At 34.3% G+C, this 24,408-nt stretch overlaps 1 protein-coding gene across 1 annotated transcript in view; it reads right to left on the bottom strand.

Moving 5' to 3' along the window:
• Positions 1-732: 732 nt before the first annotated feature.
• Positions 733-24,408, bottom strand: part of ADAM29 (ADAM metallopeptidase domain 29) — a 100,609-nt gene continuing 76,933 nt past the window's right edge. Inside the window, exon 3 of the transcript XR_010133545.1 lies at positions 733-872. The gene's annotated coding sequence lies outside the window, so the exon portion shown is untranslated. The remainder of the gene's footprint in view (positions 873-24,408) is intronic.

Below are 24,408 nucleotides of genomic sequence, written 5' to 3'. Positions count from 1 at the left end.
AGTGCTACTAATTCATGAATGATTCTTTCTTCAAGTAAACTCTGCTAAATTTTATTTGTCTGAAGTTTTCGATTTAACAATAAAAATCATGTACAGACTGAGAACTACTGCTGCTGCCAAGGTCAAAGCTTTTACTGAGCCAATGCTGACATGAACAGCTATGAAATGGTTCTCTCAGGTTTCTAGTCTGCCTCTAGCTGCCCCATTGGAAGACACTAATAGAGAGAGGACTGGCAAAGAAAAGCTGTTATTGTATAGGCACCCATCCTTCTTGTGACAAAGCAGATTGGAAAAGGGAAGGAGTTTTGAAATTGAGAGACAGCACATTAAAATTAAAATGCACATATATCATCCATGAGCCCCGCCTTTGCTCAGGAAACGTGACTAATTTCATGAAAAATAAACCACTAAAATTACTTAAAATAATGAAAAGTATTAATATTCTAGTACTAACTTTTACATTTAATGGCTACTATTTGTGATTCTTAAATATAATAGATCTCTGGGATTTTCTTTCAATGATCTCTGACATACACAATAACATTTCTACTGCCAGGTCATTAAAAATTAACAGATGAAAAATTTCATTAAGAATTGGGTTTATTTTCTGAAATAGTAAATTTTTACTATTTTTTTCTGAAATAAAGTTTAAACATTTTGCTCTTTGTTCATAATTGAAAGTTGAACATTTTGCATTTCTTTATTAGGTGAAGTTTGAACAGTTTGCTTTTCTATCTCAGGTGAAGTTTGAACAATTTGCATTTCTTTCTTAGATGATGTTTTTCTCTTTCTTTCTTTTCTTTTCTTTCCTTTCTTTCTTTCCTTTCTTTCTTTCTTTGTTTCTTTCTTTCTTTCTTTTCTTGTGTGTATCACTGAAAGCAAAATTAACAAACAGTAAAACAAAAGAGAAAAAGGAATTAAAAAATTACTATCAAGAAAATCCTTTTGAACAACTCTTTCATCTTTTTGGGGTGGGCAGGGTATAGGCCACTATCAACACTACCTCCAGTGCCCTGTATCAGGCAATAAGTATTTTCCACCTTTGGTTGCAGTGGCACTAATGTTTATGGTTGCAGATTCCTCTCATATTGCGGGTCTTAGAAGAAGAAGTACTTTTCCAAAATGATAATGAACACACTTCCTGTCAATGTACGCTTGTTTTGGACCATACTCTGTGCTATTTTTCACTTCACCAATATCAGTTATTGTCATCCCCAGATGAAAGTCAGTACTGTAGCTGGTAACACCACTGATGTGAGTTCAGTGCTCAGTAGTGTGATCTCTCAAATGGGTAATTTCTTTCACATTCTCACATTGAACTCTCCCACAAAAGATATCTGAGATATTGTATCTTACATGTCCAGCCTCAGATACCACAGTGACCAAAATGGTAACCACAGGTATTAATTTCTCTGTAGCAACTCTGATTTGCACTGTTTGCCTCTTTGCCAAAAATTTGCCTACACTGTTCGTAGTTAATACATCCCTTTTCATAGCAATAGACACTGCCCATGCAATGCATCCTGTTGTGCACATTCATATCTGCTGGACAATTATGTGAATTTCTATTGAAACACTATGAGATAACGCATTCGTTGTTCTCTTCTCTGCACATATTGCCTGACAGCATGAATTAGCAGGCTTTGCATCAAAGCCCAAAAGCACAGGCAGCCCCAGATTTCAGAGTGTAGTTTGCCAAACAACATGGATATTTTGCACACAATCGTAAGGATCCCCAGTCACACTTCTCTCCTTCTTCAACCACACCATTGCCACAGCACTTCTCTGCAATGATGTTCTCTGGATTTCAGTATGCAAATAGTGCTTAGATAAAAGGCTGACAAATATAGAATAATTTCTGTGTCTGAATAGATGACTTGTCTTTGATATATATATATATTTTTTTTTTTTTAAGACAGGGTCTCACTCTGTCTCAGGCTGGAATACAGTGGCACAATCACGGCTCATTGCCAGCCTCAATTTTCCTGGCTCAATGGCTCAATGGATCTGCCCATCTCAGCCTCCTGAGTTGCTGGGACCACCACATCTGGATAATTTTTGTATTTTTTGTGGAGACAATGTTTCATCTTGTTGCCCTTTATATTCTTGAAGACATCGTGCATGTTTCATGACCACAAGAACAATCTTTACCATCATTCTGCATACCAAACCTATGACCTAACTCGTGTACCAACAGCAATGCAAATGATATAAATTCAGTACCTTGGAACTGTATAACTCTATAATTAAAACCAATATTACAGGTTGAACCAATAATATAGGATAATAATCTACCATATTTATCCTTTACTGCAAGTTCTACACCATCATCAGATATGTAGAAATTATAGCTATTTATTTCCATTTGTAAAAGTTATATAAGAACACATAGGTCACCTGCTGTAACTTGGTTTTCTTCATTCCAGGTCTCAAGTACAGTTAAAATCACATTAAGTCCTATGGCACTATTAAACAACATTTAATTTGTTGGCAACAACAATTATTTCCTCCTGCCCAAGGGAGGTATTACTTTCCAAATAATGAATAGTCTACCACTATTGCCAGTTCAAGAAAAAATGTGTGGGTTCTCCCTCCAGCCCTCATAGCCACTTTGCATCAGAGTGGAATTATCACATTCTTGAAACTTTAATTCTCTTACTATATCTTCTGTTAATCCACATTTCGTGGTTGGGAATTTTGTCTCCTGACTACCCAGCTTTTTATACCAGATGCTCAAATGTGGCAGAAGGCCTTTTGGGTGTCATTTCATAATCAATGTAATTTATCTGTAGCGTTCCTTGAAAACCCCCAAAACAGTTGCTAATAGCAACCAGAGATTCTGGATCCCTTTCCACAAAACTATGATAGCAGCAGTCATTCCAGACAATAGGGTGATCTTCCAGGAGAGCACGTTGGTCTGTGTAGGTGAACACTGGGAGGTGTTTGGAAATCAAAAGCTTCTGATGTGGACAATATGTCTCTTTTTTCCAAATTACAAGCTACAGGAGAGCCAGCTTAGAAGATTCATACCACTACCAGTGCAAGTTACCCTCAGGGTTATCACCACTTCTGGGGGCCTGTGGTCTTGTGCCCAATATGGGCTCATCAAAAAAGGAAGAGAAATATCCTCAGTGAGAGCAGCAGGAGTGTGATCCTCATATGCAGCAGGGCCTCACCTGCAGCCTTTATGGAGCCACCATGATGGAGCTATGAGTGAGAGCAAAAGAGGGGAAAGCAGGAGGCAAGATTCGTCTGTCTTTCTCCCTTGGGTTGATTTTATGCAATGCTGACCCTTAGTGGTCTGTTTTCTGACAGTCAATCTATCAGAGCAGCCAAATTAAAAGATAAAATAAAAAGAAGGGCAGACACACAGGTGGTGTTATGAATAGGCCAGGGTGAAGAAGAAGCAGGAATATATGGGTGAAAATGGCTCAACACATGACTCAATATATAATACTACATTGGATTGGCTCTTCAACATTGGTGACGCAAACTCAGACTGTATACTAAAAAATGACAATTGCCTGCCAGTTGATAAATCCTGAACCCAGATAAAGAACACATGGATTCATTATGCTGTTATCAAAATATATGTATATGTGTGCACATTTTCACAAATGTTTAAAAGGAAAGGCTCTTAAAAGCTGAACGTATATCTTGTTTTGATAAGGGAATCTTGATTTATACATATTGAATTGGAATAAATATCAATATTCTTCCTTTCAGTTTCAAGTGATACATTATTTAGTTACATTACTCTGGAGATATATATATATATATATAAGAAATACTTTCGTATCTTTTTTCATCTTTCTTAATATATACTTCCATGCAACAAATCATTACTTGTCCTATCTTCACTTCTTCCTGTCAAATTACAAAGCATCAGTTGCTCTTCAAAAATAGTAGTACTTACTGTAGTGGATACCTTTGTGGAATAACACAATAAAAAATAGTGGAATTAAATGAGGTAGTACCATGTGTCCATAGATAGATATTACTCAAAGATGTATATATTTAGTTATACCCTTAATAAAAATAACTGTTTTCAAAGCCTTTGGCTATGAAAAATGAAAAGGAAATAAAACAAGCCAGGAAAGTAACAGTCAGAGATGTGAAAATGCTGAAGACAAAACAAACTGCCTTCAGAAATGAAAAGGAAATTAATGAACCCCAAAAAGGGGGAGGAAAGCTTTGGGGAAGGTAATATTATGCTGGGACAAAGGCATCAATGTCCCTTGCAGTTTTAAGACGATAAAGTCACCAGCTCCTGAGATTGACCTCCAAAAGTATTTATGTCATATATGAAAACACATTTACATAGCTTATATAAAAATACAATAAAAAAGTTTTACCTAGTAGTACAAATTTATTACCACATATTTGTGCAAATGAGAAATCTAGTATGTCTGGCTGGCAACACTGATTTGTTGCTTTGCTCTTGAATAACACATTAATTAAACCATGTAATATGTAGACACTAAGCTGCATACTTAGAAACAAAAATGAATGATACAGGCCAAAATAAGTTAATGATACATAGCATAAATTCAGGCAGAGTGTTTGGGGCGAAGATACACTTTAGGAATTTGTAAAATTCCATTCCATATTTTACATAGAAAATGCCTAGTTTTATTTAGCTAGTGAGAGTATTCACAGTGATTATCAGGCTATTAATGATGAGATTATCAAAGTAATGAGATTAAGAACTACTGGCTTAATTGAAAAAAATCACAGGAGAAAGCGAAATCTGCTATGAGGAATCTAAAACACACTGATTAAATACCACTTTCAATGGTAGGTAATATGAAAATCAAAAATGCTAGTTTCAGCACCTGTCATCTTCTATACCTGGATTCTTTTCTCCTTAATTATGTTTTATCTTGATGTTTGACCTCTTTTCTCTGGAATCATTTTCCTGTCACATACAGAACCTTTCTTTCATGAAAAGCCACAATAATCTCTTCTCTACTCGTATCTCTTTATGGAGAGCTCCTTATTGCTACTGAAGTTTACAAAACTTAAATCTCAACGATGCGAAGCCCAGCAGAGAGGGAGTTTTCTATTCCCAGCATTCTCATATTCCCTATAAACCAGATGTTTGGCCATAATTTGCTTTGATTGCCAAAGGCCCTTACAAACCACTTAACTGGCAGCCATCTCATTATATTATTATCTACTTTTCTTCCTTACTATTACACCAACTTCCCAAATCAGTCCTGCACAAACCACAAATAAATGGGTGTCTGATACTACTTTCTTCTCTGCCAATCATCTTATCCAATTATGCCAATAATATTTACTGTGTTTGCCAAGCATGGAAAACCCATACAGCACCCAGTTTTTTGTTTGTTTGTTTGTTGTTACCTTTACATCTCATCTTCAATAAGCTTTTGCTGTTGACCTATGGCCATCACCTCTATGGTGTTACCATGCTTGACCATCCTAATTTGGATATATTAGTTAACCACAACTTGTATTCTTAATTGAAACTTACACATCAAATTCATAGAGGATTAAAATAACTTTCTTTTCTTTTTTCCCTCTTTCCAAATTCCCCTCCTGTGCCTTCCATCCACATAGCCTAGCTCTGGACTTCTTCAGTTCAACCACTATTGACCACAATCCTCAAGTGAATCTAGATTAATCCTTTGTCTGCTTTGGCCACTCCTTCAGCTCACTGCCAACACTTCTGGGATAATAAATCGCAGAATATATTTAGGGGTGCTTAAAAAGGGGAAACATAAAATTAAGATCAAATAGCCTGACATTTCACCCTTAAATGATGAAATCATGGACAGATATTTTAAACACTCCTATGCTCTTAATAGTTTTTATTTTGTTCACATTTTTTCTTAACTAGCTGTTTTTCTAAGTTTCCTCATTAATGCATAGGACCCTAAGTGAAAATCAACCTTGTCTTCATTTTTATGAGTTACTATTGTTATTGCGTATCAGTGATTTTAAGTTATAAAACCAAAAATTTTTCATTTCATGTTTGTTTAATATAGGATTAGATATTTAGTATTTGGTTTGTCATTGTACGTATGTAGTAGTGGATTTTTTGCAGGCTGAATATGTTATCCTTCTCACTAAAGTGAAAAGGTTATCCTTCTCACTAAAGTGAAAAGAGTGGCTTGATTGCTTGGGTAAAGTAATCAAGTGATATAAAAGGGAGGTTTACTTCACAAAATGCCAAGAGGCCACAAGAAGAAAGCCACATCAGTAGAAGAAATCTTTGAGGACAACATCTATACATCGTGAGTAAAATTTTGTTATGCTGATTTTCTCTCCATATCTCTCTTGATATATATTTGTTAATTTTTATGGAGTGTGGATTTTTGTTGTGATGGAAAAGGATTATTTTTCATTAATGTAGCCCCATTGAGAGTGAACTTAACCAGTATACATCTTTCAGAATTTGTTTATAAGAACTTATCTTGCAAGCAGTAGGAAACAAATGGAAAAAAATATTTGAGCCAGACTGCCTTTGCACTTATTACGTTATCTTATACAATGACTCCAGAGACTACACCTCCTGAGAAAATATAATATTTTCATTAATAATGTGGTATAGTGCTATAATAGTAGAGACTTCAAAGTAGTTGGTCATACATTACCCTTTACAAAGTTTGGGTTTTTTCTCTCCACACTCATTGAATTCATCATTATCTGTACCCTAATTACCACATCCCTCTCGCTCTCATTTATAGCCTAATTCACTGTTTATAAACTATGAGTAAAATTTTTAAAAAATCCTTAAAAACATGTTAAAGATTCTGAAGCAAGTAAGTAGACTACCAAATAATTGAGTGTAAATCCTCCTGACTATCTGAACACTTGGTAAAGAATTACATTGTGCGTGTATGTGTATCTGTGTGTATTCATGCATGCATAAGTACTGGTGCTTCTCTCTTCTAGAGCTAAACTTTTGAATGACTTACCAACAAATGAATTGTCAGCTCCAATTGTCAGATCTTATCTAATTGTAGCCCTATTCGTGGACTGGGATTGTTTATACACTCATCTTTGTGAATATTTTTATTTGAGGCCTCACATGATGAAGAGAATCATAAATTCTCTCCTTCAATTGTCTCTCATTTAAGTTTTAGATTAATTGCCTAGCAACAGGAGTCTCTCAGTTCTATGGAATATACCAGTTGGGTAAGATTTATCCCTACTCTAGCTTCATTATCTCTACCAAATTTTATAATTACTCTTTAACATTAATAAATATAGTTTCTTTGTTCTCATTCTGTGTGCTCCAGTAACTCTTCAGTATTAAGAAATCTGATTTCCTTCCTCCGTTTATATACCTGATAAATAATCTCTTTACCTTCTGTACTTCAGCTCATACTATTACCTGGTCACAGATTATTTCCTCAAAATTGAACCATATAATGGAATACTTCAGGTATTTTAAATTCTAGAAAAAAATTCAACCTCATTTAAAACAATTTTTAAGGAATTCAACTATCAGTAATCATCTATATCTTTTTGTCTAAGGTCATTGAATAACTCAGAGACATTTCACATCTGTACATACATATGCTTCATTTCTTATGGAGGGCTGTTGTCAGTAAGAAAAGACAAAACAAAATTTGAAGAAGAGAGCGATGAATAAAGTAATAGTGTGGGAATATATTTGATTTGGTAAGTTGGTTAGCTGGTGGATTTTAAGTACCAGTCTGAGAAGACTGCATTCCGCATGTTGGCTTAGGGAAATCACGGAAACAAGTTCAGTCTCTATTATCCTTGAGAGTTTACTTGTAGGGCAGAGGGGCTGGTAATATCTACAAGTGTGATATCTGCTAGTGCGTTTCCATTGCCCCTTCATCTTAGTAAGTTAAGCTCTATACCTTTTCCTTCACTGAACTTTTTACTTTTACTCTATATTTTATTGCAGTTATTTTTTAAAGGACCACAGTTACACATGGTGATTTTAATGTCTGGGTTAGTTTGCTAAGGCTTCCATAACAATGTAACATAAAATGCATGGCTTAAACAATAGTTATCAATTGTCTGACAATTCTGAAGACTAGAATCACAATATCACGGCATTGTCAGGGTCATACTACCTCAGAAGGTGCTAGGGAAAGATCTCTTTCAGGCTTTTCTCGTACCTTCCGTTAGTTTCTTGGTTTCTGGCAGCATAACTCCAAATTCATCTGCTGATTTCCTTGTGTCTATAATTTTCCTCTTCTACAGGGACACATACTTACATCAGACAATAAAAACATTAAGCCGGCCGGGCGCGGTGGCTCACGCCTGTAATCCCAGCACTTTGGGAGGCCCAGGCGGGCGGATCACGAGGTCAGGAGACCGCGACCAGCCTGGCTAACACGGTGAAACCCCGTCTTTACTAAAAAAAATACAAAAAAAAATTAGCTGGGCGTGGTGGCGGGAGCCTGTAGTCCCAGCTACTCCGGAGGCTGAGGCAGGAGAATGGCGTGATCCGGGGAGGCGGAGCTTGCAGTGAGTGGAGATCGAGCCACTGCACTCCAGCCTGGGCGACAGAGCGAGACTCTGTCAAAATAAAATAAAATAAAATAAAATTAAGCCAAATACTGTTACAGGAGACAAAGAAGGTCATTGTGTAATGATAGACAGGGTCAGTTCATCAGGAAGATGTATAACAATGATAAATATATATGCACCCATCATCAGAGCACCTAAATATGTGAAACAAACATTGACATAACTTAAGGGAATAATATGCAGCAGTACATTACTAGTAGGAGGCTTCAATGCCTCACTTTCAATGATGGATAGAAATCCAGATAGAAAATCAGTAAGTAAACAGCTTTGAGTAACACTGTAGAACAAGTGGATTTAACAGATATACAAAGAACAAGCCACCCAACAGCAACAGAATACATCTTCTTCTCAAGCACACACAGAACATCTTTGAGTATAGATCATATGTCACATCAAAAAAGAAATTTTAAATTTAAAAAGATTGAAATCATGACTAATGTCTTTTTCAATGTTAAAGGAAGGAAACTAGAAATCAATAACAAAAGATAACTAGAACAATGTATAAATATGTGCAAATGAAACAATACAGTGAACAACCAATGGGTCAAAAAAGAAATTAAAAGGAAAATTTAAAAATATTTTGAGACAAAAGGGAAAACAGAACATCTCACAACTTATGGGTTGCATCAAAAGCATTACCAAGAGGAAAGTTTATAGTGACAAATACCTACTATAAAACGCAAGAAGAATCCCCTCAAAACAACTTAACTTAGTATACCTGAAGGAACTAGAAAAAGAAAAAACAACTATGTCATAACTGAGCAGAAAAAGAAAATGACAAAAATTAGAGCAGTAATAAGTAGAAGAAAAAATCAACAGGAAAATAATTACTAGAGTTTGACATTTTTAAAAAATAACAAAAATGGTAATCCCTTAATGAAACTAACAAAGGGAAAACTCAAATAAATAAAACCAGAAGTGAAAGAAAAAACATTATAACTGACATCATAAAAATAAAAAGGGACTAATATGAACAATTAGATGCCAGCAAAGTGGAAAAACTAGAAGGAATACATAAATTCCTAGACACATATCACCTATCTACTATAGCTGAATCATAAAGCAGAAAATAGGTTTTTGAACATACTAAAACAGATGAGGAGATTTAATAAGCAATCAAAATCTTCATGACAAAGAAATACCCAGGACCAGATGGCTTTTCTAGTGAATTCTATCAAACATTTAAAGAATTAACACTAGTCATTCTCCAGCTCTTCCAAAACATTGAAGAAAATACTTTCTAACTCATTTAAGAAGGCCAACATTAACCTTATACCAAAGCTAAATGAAGACACTACAAAAAAAATAACTATAGGTCAATATCCGTGATGAACCTAGATACAAAAATCCTCAACAAAATATTAGTAAACTCCTGGGTGCAGTGGCTCATGCCTGTAATCCCAGCATTTTGGGAGGCAGAGGAAGGAGGACAGCATGAGCTCAGGAGTTCAAGTCCTGCCTGGGCAACATAGTGAGACCCCAATCTTCATGAAAGGGAAAAAAAGACAAAATACTGTCAAACCAAGTTCAATAGCACATTAAAAGGATCGTACATCATGAACCAGCAGGAATTACCTCTGGAATGTAAGAATGGTTCAGTATATGCAAATCAATCAATGTGGTACATCACATTCACAGACTGAAGGATAAAAAATGCATGATCATCTCAACCTATACGGAAAAAGCATTTGACAGAATTCAACACTCTTTCATAACAAAATCTCTCAAGAAAGTATATATGGAAGGAATTTACCTCCACATAATAAGAACCATCTATGAAAAGTCCAAAGCTAATATACTCAATGATGAAAAACTGAAACTTTTTCTTTAAGAACAGGTACTAGACAAGGATATTCACTCTTGTCAATTTCATTCCACATAGTAGTATAAGTTCTAGTCAGAGCAGATAAACAAAAGAAATAAAAGGCATCCATATCAGACAGGGATAAATATCTCTTTTTGCAGATGGCATGATCATATATGTAGAAAATCTGAAGACTCAAAACAACCAAACATTTTTAAAACTAATACATAAATTCAGTAATGTTACAAGATGGAAAATTAACATTCACATATCACTGATATTTGTCTATATTAACAAATAACTATCTGAAAATAATTAATAAACATCCCATTTATGATGGTATGAAAATGAGTAAAGTACTTAGGAATAAATTTAATGAAGGAGATGAAAGTCTTCCGTACTGCTAATAGAAAACCTTGATAAAAGATATTAAAGAAGACACATAAATGGAAAGACATCTTGCGTTCATGTATTGGAAGATGTAGTGTTGTTAAAATGGCCATAATACCCAAAGCAATCTAGTGATTTCATGTGATCCTCATCAAAATCCCAGTGGCATTTTTACAGAAATAGAAAAAAAATCCAAGAAATCATAGGGACCTACAAAAGATTCCAAATAGCCAAAGTAATCTTGAGCAAGAACAACAAAGCCAGAGGCATTACATTTTCTGATTTCAAAATATAACACAAATTACAGCAATTAAGTCAATTTGGTAGTGGCATAAGATAGACATATTCACCAATGAAATAGAGTGGAGAGTCCAGAAATAAGCCCATACATGTACAGTCAACAGATCTTTGACAAGGGCACCAATACTACACAATGAGGAAAGCATTGGGGTTTTTCAACAAATGGTGTTATGAAAACTATATTTATATGCAAAAAGATGGATTTGGATCCTTTTCTTACACTATACACAAAATCAACTCAGTACAGATGAAAGGCAAATGCGTAAGACCAGAAACTGTAAAACTTTTAGAACAAAACAGAGGGAAACCTTCTTGAAAGTGCTTGTTACAATGATTTCTTGGATATGACACAAAAAGCACAGGAAACAAATGCAAAAATAGGAAGAGAGACTACATCAACCTAAAAAGCTTCTGCACAGCAAAGGAAACAACAGAGTTTAAAGGCAGCCTAAGGAATAGGAATAAATATTTGCAAGCCACAGACCTGATAAAGGGTTAATATTTAAACCATACAAAGAAATCACAAAACTCAATAGAAAAGCAACCCAATTAAAAAATGCACAAAGGGATTCCATAGACAGTTCTTCAAAAAAGACATACAGAAGGTCAACAGACACATGAAAAGATTTTAAACATCACAAGTCATCAGGGAGAAGCAAATCAAAACCATAATGAAGTATCACTTCACGTGGGTTAGGATGGCTATTATAAAATAAGACTATAATGATATAAATGTTGCCAAGGGTGTGGAGAAACTGGAATGCTTGTATAGTGTTGTTGCAAATGTAAAATGGTGCAGCAACTATGGAAAATAGTATGGAGGTTATTCAAAACATTAAACATGCAACTATCATATGATCCAGCAATCTCACTTCTGGGTATTTGTTCAAAAGAATTGAAATCAGGGTCTCAAAGAGATGTTAGCACTCTGTCACTACAGCACTATTCACAATAACCAAGAAGGGAAATCAACAACCTAAATGTCCATTAATAGATGAATGAATAAGTAAAATGTGTCATATACCTACAATGGAATATTATTCAGCCTTAAATTGGACATTCCATAATATGTAACAACACGGACAAAACGTGTGAACATTATGCTAAGCAAAATTAGCCAGTCTCAGAATGACAAATATTGCATGATATTTCAGTTATTTAAATTAGTCAGACTCAGACACACAGGGTAGATTGGTAGTCGTTAGGAGGTGGGGGAAGAAGGAAATGGAGACTCGCTGTTCATTGTTTCGGTTATGCAAGGTGAATAAGTTCCAGAGATTAGGTATACAACATTATGCCCATGGTAAATACTGTATTGTGCCCTTAACTCGTGAAGAGCATAGGTTGATCTCAGATTAAGTATTATCACAATAAGGAAAAAAAGAAAAAAAAATCCTTATGTGAATAAGATAACTAAATTTATTAGATGTTAAAGTGAAGAGAAAAACAAAATTTGAATCAGCTAGAATATCATGTTAATTTTATTTCTATATGTAGATAAAATGAGAGAGTGAGTGAATATAGTTTTATAATCCAGCTATTTAACAGGTACAATTTTTCCATTTATTATCTTGATCAGGAAGGTTGCATTAACTCGTAAAGTAAAATTACCTCTGAAATATTTTATTTTATGTTACTTAGAAAAAGCAAACTTCCCATTAGTTATTTGCTTCTTATTTTATAATTCAGTAACAAAGGCCGGTAGCATTATGAAAGCTTAAGCAGCTTTCTCTGCTGGAGTTATAGGAGTAGCATAAAATATAACTGGAAGATTTTTCCTAGAAATCCTTGAGTTTCCTTCATTTAAATCTATAAATATAGGGCTTATAGTTTCTACAAGCCAGGCAAAACAGTTATCTTCCTGAAATTACAGGAAATCACATAGTTAAATGTATTAATTTACTCCAGAAATAGAAAAGTTATGCAAATACATTTTTCAAAAAAATTAGCTTGTACTCCCCAAACAAAATTTTTAATTAACCTTGGGCAAGTTGTTATAAAGTAGCAAGCCTTAAAAGTGGAACAAAAAATATTGTTTTTTATTTAGAATATTGACTAAAGAACAAAATAACAATATAATTAACACTACTGGATCCTTCAGAGGAGTGTTAGGAGTGTTACTGGTAAAATATGAAAGTTCTATAAAAGTCCTTATAAATCCAGCAAGGATAGTTATTTTTCCAGTTGGCAGAGAACACAGTGAGAGGCTCCCAGCCAACGGACAGTAATAAGCCAGGACTGTCAGACATAAAGTTGCAAGAAAATGAATTGTTCTAAGACTGAATGAGCTTGGAAATGGATTCAATCTCAGTTGAGCCTCCAGATGAGAACACAGTCTGGCCAACCTCTTCATTACAGACTTGTGAGATCCCTGAGTAAAAGATCTAACTAAGCTGTGGTCAGATGCCTGATTCTGAGATAAATGTGTGTTATTTTAAGTCACTAGATTTGGAATAATTTTTTAATACATCAATAACTATTGTCCATTTTAGAAAATAGGTTCCCTTTCTCTGCTTTCTGTATTATTTAAAGAGGTTTGAAGAGATAATAGTGCTACCCAATAGTTGCTTTGCATGTTAATTTTTTAAAAAGCTGAACACCTTCTGCTGGAATTTTGTTTCTTCTGACACACAATTCAAAAGAATATCATTATAAGAGATTCAAAATTTCACATATGGGGACATTTTTATACAAACATCATCTTTGGTGTAGGAATTCCAATTTTGTGGATGTTGTTAACTATCTGGCACCATAATTATTAAAGACAAAATGGGGGGATTTGAGAGGTATAAAGAAAACAACCATTTTGGGGATTAAAAAAATCATAGTTTCATGTAACACCAAACAAAGACAGATGGCTCTATAATTGGAAAGTGAATAAACTAATCAATTCTAAAACTTTGGATATCATTAAACTTTGGAATCCAACTAATAAAGTAAATAAGAAAAATCCAAATTTGTAGTCCTCTGCCACTTGAAAGAAAATAGACTGTCACCTAACAGAAATCTTTAAATGAATATACCATGAAATTAAAAACCAGAACACATGGTGATTAAGGAAGACATAATTATCAGTGTGTAAGTCAAAATCAGACCAAAAATATTATTTTATAAGAAACACTTAGCACTTTTAGAAGGAATTAAGGATAATGAGCTAAATGCTTAAATGTTCTAGGAGTGTCAAGTATATGTTTCAACAGCACCTTTTATTTTAAGTATCTCAGTGAAACCTCCTGATACATGTCAAAAATAACTCAAAGACATATATAATTGTCTAGTCAGAAACTGAGAGTATATTTTGGTGGAGTGAATCTTAGGGATATTTTGGCCAACAATCAAGGGATTATACCTCCATGCTTAGACACAAAATAGCTTACAGTGTTGGGGATTTTTTGTTTGTTTATTTTTGTAACAGGAAGGTTCCAATCCCTAAGACATCACTATGAGGCAGAAGCATTTTCAACAAAGCTCTTTTCATTTTTTGTTAATACTCAGATAAAATTCATATTGATTACCTCCAAGATATGCCACAGAGGCTCCTTTTCTTGAAATGTTTATATATTAAAGTAGAACTGGAGACTTCTCTGTCTCTGGATGGGTAAACAAAGAGAAGTTTGCCCAGAGGAAAGATTACTGAACACAATATGTTACAGGTTACTTATTTTCCTATAAAAAATTAGTCTAACTTAGTGACTTATAACAAAATTTATATTATGATTTCTCACAGATTTATAGGCCAGGAATTCAGGCAGAGTTTGGCTGGGCAAGTTTTTCATATGTGATGTCAACCAATATTCATCTGGTGGTATTCAGCTGGTAGTTTGGCTGATGTTGAGGGTCTGAGGTACTTTTATTCAGTCTATGACTTGAGCAAGATGGCCAGAAGTCTGGGTTTGGTTGGGTCTGTGTATTAGACAGGCCACATGATACCTCTGTAGCACAGTTTCTCCTTACATTACCGTGTTCCAGGAGCAAACATTCTGGTTGGTCTAGCCAGACACTTGAAAGTCTTCTTATGATTTAGCTTCAGAAGTACCAGAATGTCAAATTTGCCAAGTTATATTACTCAAGCAAGGAGGAAAGCCAGGTCAGATCAAAGTGTGGTTGAGAAGGTGATGAAGAGGAGGAAGATATACTATTTCACATGAGAAAGTGGCATGTATGTTTGTATAAGGAATATATAGATAACATATGTCATAAACACAAGCTACTTAAGTCCATACTCTGGCTTCAACAATTCAAATTTGGTGTTGAATTTTTTTAATAGACTATAATATTTGGAGCAGTTTTAGGTTCTCAGCACAATTGAGGGGAAGGTAGAGAGATAACCCAAATAGCTCCTTCTCACATACATGCACACATCTTATCAACATTTCTCTCCAAAGTGGTATATTTGTTACAATTGATGAATCTATATTGACACATTATCACCCCAAAATCATCATTTATATTAGGGTTCACTCTTGATGTACATTCTATGGGTCTGGACAAATACATAATGACATATATCCAACACTGTAGTATTACAGAAAGTCCTTTCGCAGCTCTAAAAATCCTCTGTGCTGTTCTGTTTATTCCTCCTTCCCCACTAACACCTGAAAACCACTGACCTTTTCAATGTCTCCATAGTTTTTTTCAATTTTAGCTGTTGTATTTGCATTAAAACAGTATGTGATCTTTTCAAAACTGGTTCCTTTACTTAGCAAAGGATTATGCATTTAAGTTTCATAAAAAACTTATGCATTTAAATTTCCGTCATGTATTTTTGTGTAGCTTGATATTTCATTCTTTTAATAGCTGAATAATACTACATTGTCTGGATATGCTACACCTTATTTAGCTGTTCATCTACTTAGGGACATCTTCTAAGTTTTGGTAATTATGAATAAAACTGATATAATATCCACATGCAGATATTTGTTTGGACATAAGCTTTCACCTCCTTTGAATAAATTCTAAGGAGTGCACTTGCTGATCATATGGAAGAATAAGCTTACATTTTTAAGAAACTGACAAATATATTGCAACGGTTTTTTAATATTATGAATTTGACCAAAAAATCAATGAGAGTCTATCATGCTCTACACCATCACTAACATTTGATGTCATCAGCATTTCAGATTTCGGCCATCGTAATATGTAATATGGTATGTTACTGTTGTATTAATTTACATTTCACTGATGATATAGTATGTGGAACATCTTTTCATACATGTTTGTTTGCCATCTGTATATCTTCTTCATCAGTTGTCTGCTGAAGTCTTGGGCATATTTTTAATCAATTGTTTTCTTTTTTTTAAGTTTTAAGAGTTATTTCTCTATTTTTTAATAACGATACTTTGTCAGAAACATCTTTTGAAAATATTTTATCCCATTCTGTCTTCTCTTTTCATTCTCTTGACAGTGCATTTATAAAATAAGAAATTTTTACTTTTAATGAAGTCCAGCTATCAATTCTTTCTTTCAAGAATTGTGTCCTTGGTGTTATATCTAAAAAGTTATAATCAAGCTCAAATTTATCTAGATTTTCTCCTACCTTATGTATTAGTTGTATAATTTTTTATTTTACATTTAGATATATGATCAATTTTGAGTTTATTTCTGTGAAAAGTGTGTGGTCTACATCTAGATTCATTTTTGGCATGTATATATTTTTTTTCAGCACCATTTGTTGGAAAGGCTATCTTTTCTTCATTTTGTTGCCTGTAAGCCATGGCCTGAGCTCTACTTTCACCACTTTTAGCCATGGCTGGAGCAGATGGGAAGCAGAGCACCAAATGCTTATACTGCAAACAGCAGAGGGACTCTAGGCCCAACCAATGATGCCATTTTTTTCTCTTAGTCCTCTGGGCCTGTGATGGGAGGGGCTGCTGTGTAGGTCTCTAACATGCCCTGGAGACATTTTTCTTGTTGTTTTGGTGATTAAGATTCAGCTCCTTGTTATGCAAATTTCTGCAGTCAGCTTAAATTTTTCCTCAGAAAATGGGATTTCCTTTTTTATCACATTGTCAGGGTGCAAACTCTCCAAACTTTTATGCTCTGCTTCCCTTTTAAAACTGAATGCCTTTAACAGCACCCAAGTCAGCTCTTGAACACTTTGCTGCTAAGAAATTTCTTCTGCTGGATACCCTAAATGATCTTTTCCAAGTTCAAAGTTCCACAATTCTGAAGGGTAGGAATAAAATGCCACCAGTCTCTTTGCTAAAACATAAAAAGGGTCGCCTTTGCTCCAGTTCCCAACAAGTTCTTCATCTCCATCTGAGACTGTCTCCGACTAGATTCTGCTGGAGCCATGTGGAGCCTATGCCATAATACCTCCCTGTTTTCATAGCCCTGGGCCTTAACCCAACCCTGCCAACTGACATCTCTGTGCAACCCCTGGAAATAGCTCCCATGTTCTCCCACAGGACCAGCATTGTCATGCCCCTCTGCACCTGGAACCACCACAAAGCCCATAAAGTTGTTGCCCTCAAGCCTTTTTACAGGTTAAGGCTTTTTTCTACTAAAGCTAGTCTGTAAAGTCTGGAAGAGGAGCCACCTTCTTCAGATGATCAAACACTAAGACAAGGCTACAAGGAACACAAAAAAGTATTCATACAATACCAAAGAAACACAAATTTCTGCTAATAAACCATAAAGAAATGGAGATCTGAGTTGCCAAAAATAATTCAAAATTATTGCTTTAAGGAAGCTCAGCAAGCTATAACACAAAAAGACAAATCAACAATTTCAACACAACAACACACAAACAAAATTAGAGGTTTAAAAAAGATTTAAAAATCATAAAAGAGCCCGTTTTTGGAGTTAATACAGTTAATAGCCTGGGAAACATAGTGAGACCCTGTCTCTACCAAATTTTTTTAAAAATTAGGTGGACATGGCAGTGCATACCTGTGTTTCCAGCTACTCAGGAGGCTGAGGTTGGAGGATCGCTTGAATCCAGGAGGTCATGGCTGCAATGAGCCATGATTATACCACTGCATTCCAGCCTGGGTAACAGAGCAAGACCCTTTCTCAACACACACACACACACACACACACACACACACACACACACACACACATGCTGTAATAGAAAATGCAATAAAGAGTTTCAACAGTAGACTCAGTCAAGCAGAAGAAAAAAATAGTGAACTAAAAGCAACGTCATTTGACATTATATAGTCAGAAGAGAAAAGAGAAGAAAAGAATGAAAAATAGTGAAGAAAGCCTATGGGATGTATGTGCCATTATCAAGTGAAGCAATATATGAATAATAGAAGTTTCCCCAGAGAATAGAAAGGAGAAGGAAGTGGAGTTATGTGACATTATTAAGTGGAGCAATATATGCATAATAGAAGTTTACCCAGAGAATACAAAGGGGCAGGAAGTTTATTAAAATAAATAATGACTGAAAACTTACCTAATCTGGAGAAGAAAACGGACATCTTAGAAGATCAAAGATCCAAGAAGCCCAAATGATTCCACATATGTTGAACATAAAAATGTTTACACCAAGACACATTACAATTAAGTTGGCAAAAGTCAAAAGCAGACAGAATTTTGAAAGTAGCAAGAGAAAAGCAATTTGTAATATGCAAACCTCTATGAGATTATCAACTGATTTCTCAGGAGAAATCTTGCAGTTCAAGAGAGAGTGGGATAATCTATACAAAGTACTTAATGAAAAGAAACAAACTGCCAATCATAAACACTATACCCAGCAAAACTATCTTTTAAAATGAAGGAGAGGTAAAATCTTCTGTCAAACAAACACTGACAGAATCGTTACCAGACCTTTCTTATGAGAAAAACTTGAGAGTTTTTAAAATGGGAACAAAATTATGCTAATGATTTTGCATATAAAAGGGTATTTTACCAGTAAATGTAGTATATGGACACACAGTAGTGACACTAATGTTGGTGCATAAATTAATGTTAACTCTAATATAAAAGTTAGACAAAAATATTAACTATAACAAAACATTTATTAATGATATATAATATTAAAATAAGTAATTCTGACTTCAGTAATACAAGTATGTTGGGTGGTTGTTTAGGTTTTTTATTTTCTGAGTACTCCTTAGGATCAGTTTGTATCTCTAGAAACCTTGATGTGATTTTTGGCTGAGAAAACAATGAATCTGTAGATCATGTTGGGAAGAACTGACATTTTAACAATACTGAATCTTATGATCAATGAATATGAACTATATCTCTATGTGCTTAGATATTTGATTTCAGTAATCAGCATTTGGTTTATTTCTGCATATAGTTTCTGAATATATTTATATTTTTTAGATTTCTACCTAAGTACTTTGGGTTTGGGGTGCTTTTAAAAAATAGTATTATTCCTATTAAACTACTATTGACATTCTTCACAGAACTAGAGAAAACTATTTTAAAATTCATATAGAGCCAAAAAAAAAAAAAAAAAGAGCCCGAATAGTCAAGGCAATCCTAAGCAAAAAGAACAAGCCTGGAAGCATCACACTACCTGACCACAAACTATACTACAGTAACCAAAACAGCATGAACTAGTATAAAAACAGACACATAGACCAATGGAACAGAATAGAGAACTCAGTAGTAAGACCATGCACTTACAACTATTTGATCTTTGACAGGATTCCCTATTCAATAAATGGTGCTGGGAGAAACTGGCTAGCCATATGCAGAAGATTGAAACTGGATCCCTTCCTTACACCATATACAAAAATTAACTCAAGATGGATTAAGTATTTAAATGTAAGACCCAAAACTATAAAAACCTTGGAAGACAGCTTAATCAATACCATTCAGCACATAGACACAGGCAAAGATTTCATGATGAAGATGCCAAAAGCAATTGCAGCAAAAGTAAAAATTGACAAATGGAATCTAATTAAACTAAAGAGCTTCTGCACAGCAAAAAGAAACTATCAACAGAACAAACAGACAGCCTACAGAATGTGAGAAATGTTTTGCAAACTATGCACCTGATGAAGGTCTGCTATACAGCACCTATAAGGAACTTAAATAAATTTACAAGAAAAAAAAACATAAAAAAATGTGCAAAGGACGTGAACAGACACTTCAAAAGATGACATACATGTGCCCAACAAGCATATGAAAAAAAGCTCAACGTCACTGATCATTACAGAAATACAAGTTAAAACCACAATGAGTCACCATCTCATGCCAGTCAGAATGGCTATTATTTGAAAGGTCAGAAAATAATGGATACTGACAGGGTTATGGAGGAAAAGGAATGCTTATACACTGTTGGTGGGAGTGTAAGTTAGTTCAGCTATTGTGGAAGGCAGTGTGGCGATTCTTGAAAGACCTAAAGACAGAAATACCATTTGACCCAGCAGTCCCGTTACTGGGTATATTCCCAAAGGAATATAATTATCCTATTACAAAGATACATGCACATGTATCCTCATTGCAGCAATATTCACAATAGCAAGACATGGAATCAACCCAAATGCCCATCAATGATAGATTGGATGAAGAAAATGTGGTGCATATACATTATGGAATACTATGAAGCCATTAAAAAAATGAGATCGTGTCCTTTGCAGGGCCATGGATGGAGCTGGAGGCCATTATCCTTTGCAACTAACACAGGAACAGAAAACCAAATACTGCATGTTCTCATTTATAAGTGGGAGCAAAATGATGAAAACACATGGACACAACGAGGGGAACAACAGACACTGGGGACGACTTGAGGATGAAGGGAGGGAAGAGAGAGAAGATCGGGAAAAATAACTAATGGGTACTAGGCTTAATAGCTGGGTGATGAAATAATCTGTACAACAAACCCCCGTGACACAAGTTTACCTGTGTAACAAACCTGCATTTTTGCCCTTGACATTAAAATAAAAGTTTTTAAAAATGATGCACATTTCTTTATTTTTGGAAAAATTCACTTACCTGAGACTGGCTAATTCTTTGTAATGCTGATTCTTTAGTGTCTTTAACATTTATTGTTAATGTCAGCTGGTATCTTGGTTTGTTCAATAAACTTCTTTATCAAAATTGTCAAATTTACTTGCTAAATGTTGTTCCTTCCAAAAATTGTATAGGCTGTGTTATGGTGTTCTCTTTTCATTTCTGCTATTGTTGTAGCTCATGTTTTCATAAGTTTTTAAACTTTTATGTTCCAAAGTGTATTTGATTAAATTTTGCTTTCATTTATTTTCAATATTTTGCATTTGTTTCATATTTTATTGTTTCTTCTCCTAGTTTTATTATGGCTATATTTCTAATTTTCTCACACTTAATATGTTATTTTCCTGACTTCTCGACAAGAAAAGTTAAATCATTGGTATTTTTTCAGTATTCTTTAAAGTATATATATGGCTATACATTTTCCTTAAACCACTGCTTTAGTTTAATCCTATGGTGTTCACATATGTTGTGCATACTTATACCTTAGTTAAAAAATTATGGTTTCCATTTTGATTTCTTCTTTACCTATATATTAATTAGAAATGGAATCTGTCATTTCCAAGGAATTGGAAGCATTATCTTTAATGCTGTTGACTTACCACTTAATCTTATTGTAGATAGAAAAAACATTATTCATCATTTCATACTTACAAAACTTATTGAGACATATTTTGGCTAAATACATTGTTTATTGCATTAAACAGACCATATGAAGTTGAACTAAAGTGAGTTTTGTCAGTTTGGGGCACACTGATATATTATACATAATCAAGTTCACAACTGTGAACACACACACGTTAAGGGTCTTCAAAAAGTTCATTAAAATGTGTATTTTGAAAAAACTACACATGGATTTCAAGATTTTTTGCACCAAAATACACTCATATTAACTTGTTAGAACATGCCTTAACAGGATCTAGTTTCAAGCACTAAGACATCAGTATGAAAAGAGCCTCTATCAGAGCAACATGAATTCTGATAAAATTAAAGCAAGAACAAACTTCCAATTTATTGTGAAGCTTGAGTGTAAAAACAGTGAAATAATTGATGCTTTGTGAAAAGTTTATGGGGATGATGTCTCAAATAAATCAGCAGTTTACAAGTGGACAAATGTATTTTAAGAAGGGAAAAGATGATATTGCAGATGAAGCCCACAGCAGCAGACCATCCACATCAGTTTGCATGGAAAAAAAAAAAAAAAAAACAACTCATCTTGTCCATGCCCTAATTGAAAAGTACCAATGATTAACAGCAGAAAAAATGGCAAGCACTATAGATGTCTCGTTTGGTGCAGCTTATGCAAATCTGACTCAAACATTAAAACTGAGGAAATTTTACACTCCAGTCAATGGCTGCCAAAACCATTGCACCCAGATGAGCTGCAGACAAGAGCAGAACTTCCAGTGGAAATTTTAAACAAAAGGAATGAAGAACCTGAAGCATTTTTTTTGAAGAATTGTAACAGAAGATGAACAGTTTTACCAGTGTGATCCTGAAGACAAAGCACAAATCACTGGCTACCAAGAAGTGGAAGTGATCCTGTCAAAGCAAAAGCAGATTGGTCAAGAGCAAAGGCCATGGCAACAGTTTTTTTGGGTTACTCAAGTCATTTTCCTTGTTGACCTTCTGTAGGGCCAAAGAACAATAGCATCTGCTTATTATGAGAGTGTTTTAATAAAGTTAGCCAAGACTTTAGCAGAAAACAACATCCAGAAGAACTTCACCAGAGAGTCCTTCTCTACCATGACAGTGCTTTTACTCATCTCATCAAACAAGAGCAATTTTCTGACAGTTTCAGTAAGAAAGTTAGGCATCTACCTTATAGTCCTGATATAACTTCTTCTGACTTATTTTTGTTTCCTAATCTTAACAAAATATTTAAAGGACACCTATTTTTCCTTCAGTTAATAATGTAAAAAAGATTGCCTTGACATGGTTAAAATCTCAGGACCTTCTGTTCTTTAGGGATGGACTACATGGCTGCTATCATCACTTACAAACTGTCTTGACCTTGATAGAGCTTATGTTGAGAAATGAAGTTTATACTTTTTATCTTTTTATTCCATTTTCCGTGAACATTTTGAAGTCTTTTTGTACTATATATATAAGATGATCAAGTTTACAATTATATATTGAAGATCTTCTCTTCTTAAGAGATTTTTCTCTGCTTCTTCAACCACTGTTGAGGAAGTGGGTTAATCTCTATGACTGTGAATTTGTCTATTTTCAAATTTTCCCCATATATATTAAAGTTATGTTTGTAGATAAATACAGTAGACCCAGTTTATCCACATGGGATATGTTCCAAAAGCCCCAGTGGGTGCCTGAATTGGGGAAAGTATGGACCCCTGTATATACTATGTTTTTTCCCTGTATGTATGATAGTTTTAATTTATAAGTTATCACACTAACAGATTAACAATAACAACTAATAATAAAACAGAACATTTTAACAATATGCTGCAATAAAAATTATGTGACTGTGGTCTCTTTCCCTTTCTCTCACAAAATATCTTCTTACAATGTACTCATCTTTCTTCACTTGGTTAACGGTGGGTAACTGAAATCACAGAAAGCAAAACCACAGAAAGTGAAACTGTGGATAAGGGGGAATGATATGTTGCAACATATTTTCTTATTTCTATTCTTGCTTCTTTCCATAAATCCTTAATTATCTAATATTAGTAGAACTCCATCTTCTTATGGTTAAAATTTGCAAGGCATAAAAATTTCCACACTCTACATGCTCTGTGTCGTTATTTTAAAATTACATCTCTTATAAGCAGCAAAATGCTAGCACACTTATTTCATTGTGAAATATCTCAAAATTGTTTGCTTTATTTAGTCTATTTTACATAGGTCTTATATCTACCAGTTATGTTTGCTTATTTTTACAAATGTCTTGTTTGCTTCCCTTCTTTCTTGCCTGTATTTATAGTCATCAAATATTTATTATAATTTTTCTGTGTCTTATATTTATATTTTTTATTATTTTAATGGTCACACTAGAAATTGAATCATGCATCCTCACATTAATATAATATAATATAATATAATATAATATATATCATTAATTCACCATTTCTTATTACTACTGGAAACTTAGAACCTTTTGTCTACTTACATGCCTCCCAACTTTTGTGGTATTTTGCATTTTTGTTTTGCATATGTTTTAGAATCTATAAGATATTATTAATATTGATTTTTGCAGTTAATTTTTATTATATATACCCACACATTTACTCTACCTTGTGTACTTCATTGCCATCTTCACATTCACATTTCCTGATGATGTCTTGCTCTTAAATATAACTGCTGACCTAGTTACTTACTCTACCTGAAGAACAAGTAACTAGGTCAATAGTTTATACTTACGGCATACAATTTTTATTCCGTTGTCTTCTGCACTTCATTTTTTGAGGCCACCCATCAATCTTATTGTGCTGTCTTTTAAAATA

This window comes from Gorilla gorilla, chromosome 3 (genome assembly GCF_029281585.2).
Source record: "Gorilla gorilla gorilla isolate KB3781 chromosome 3, NHGRI_mGorGor1-v2.1_pri, whole genome shotgun sequence".
NCBI lineage: Eukaryota > Metazoa > Chordata > Mammalia > Primates > Hominidae > Gorilla > Gorilla gorilla.
The sequence above is the reverse complement of the archived record's forward strand: the minus strand, read 5'-3'. Positions and strand labels throughout refer to the sequence as shown.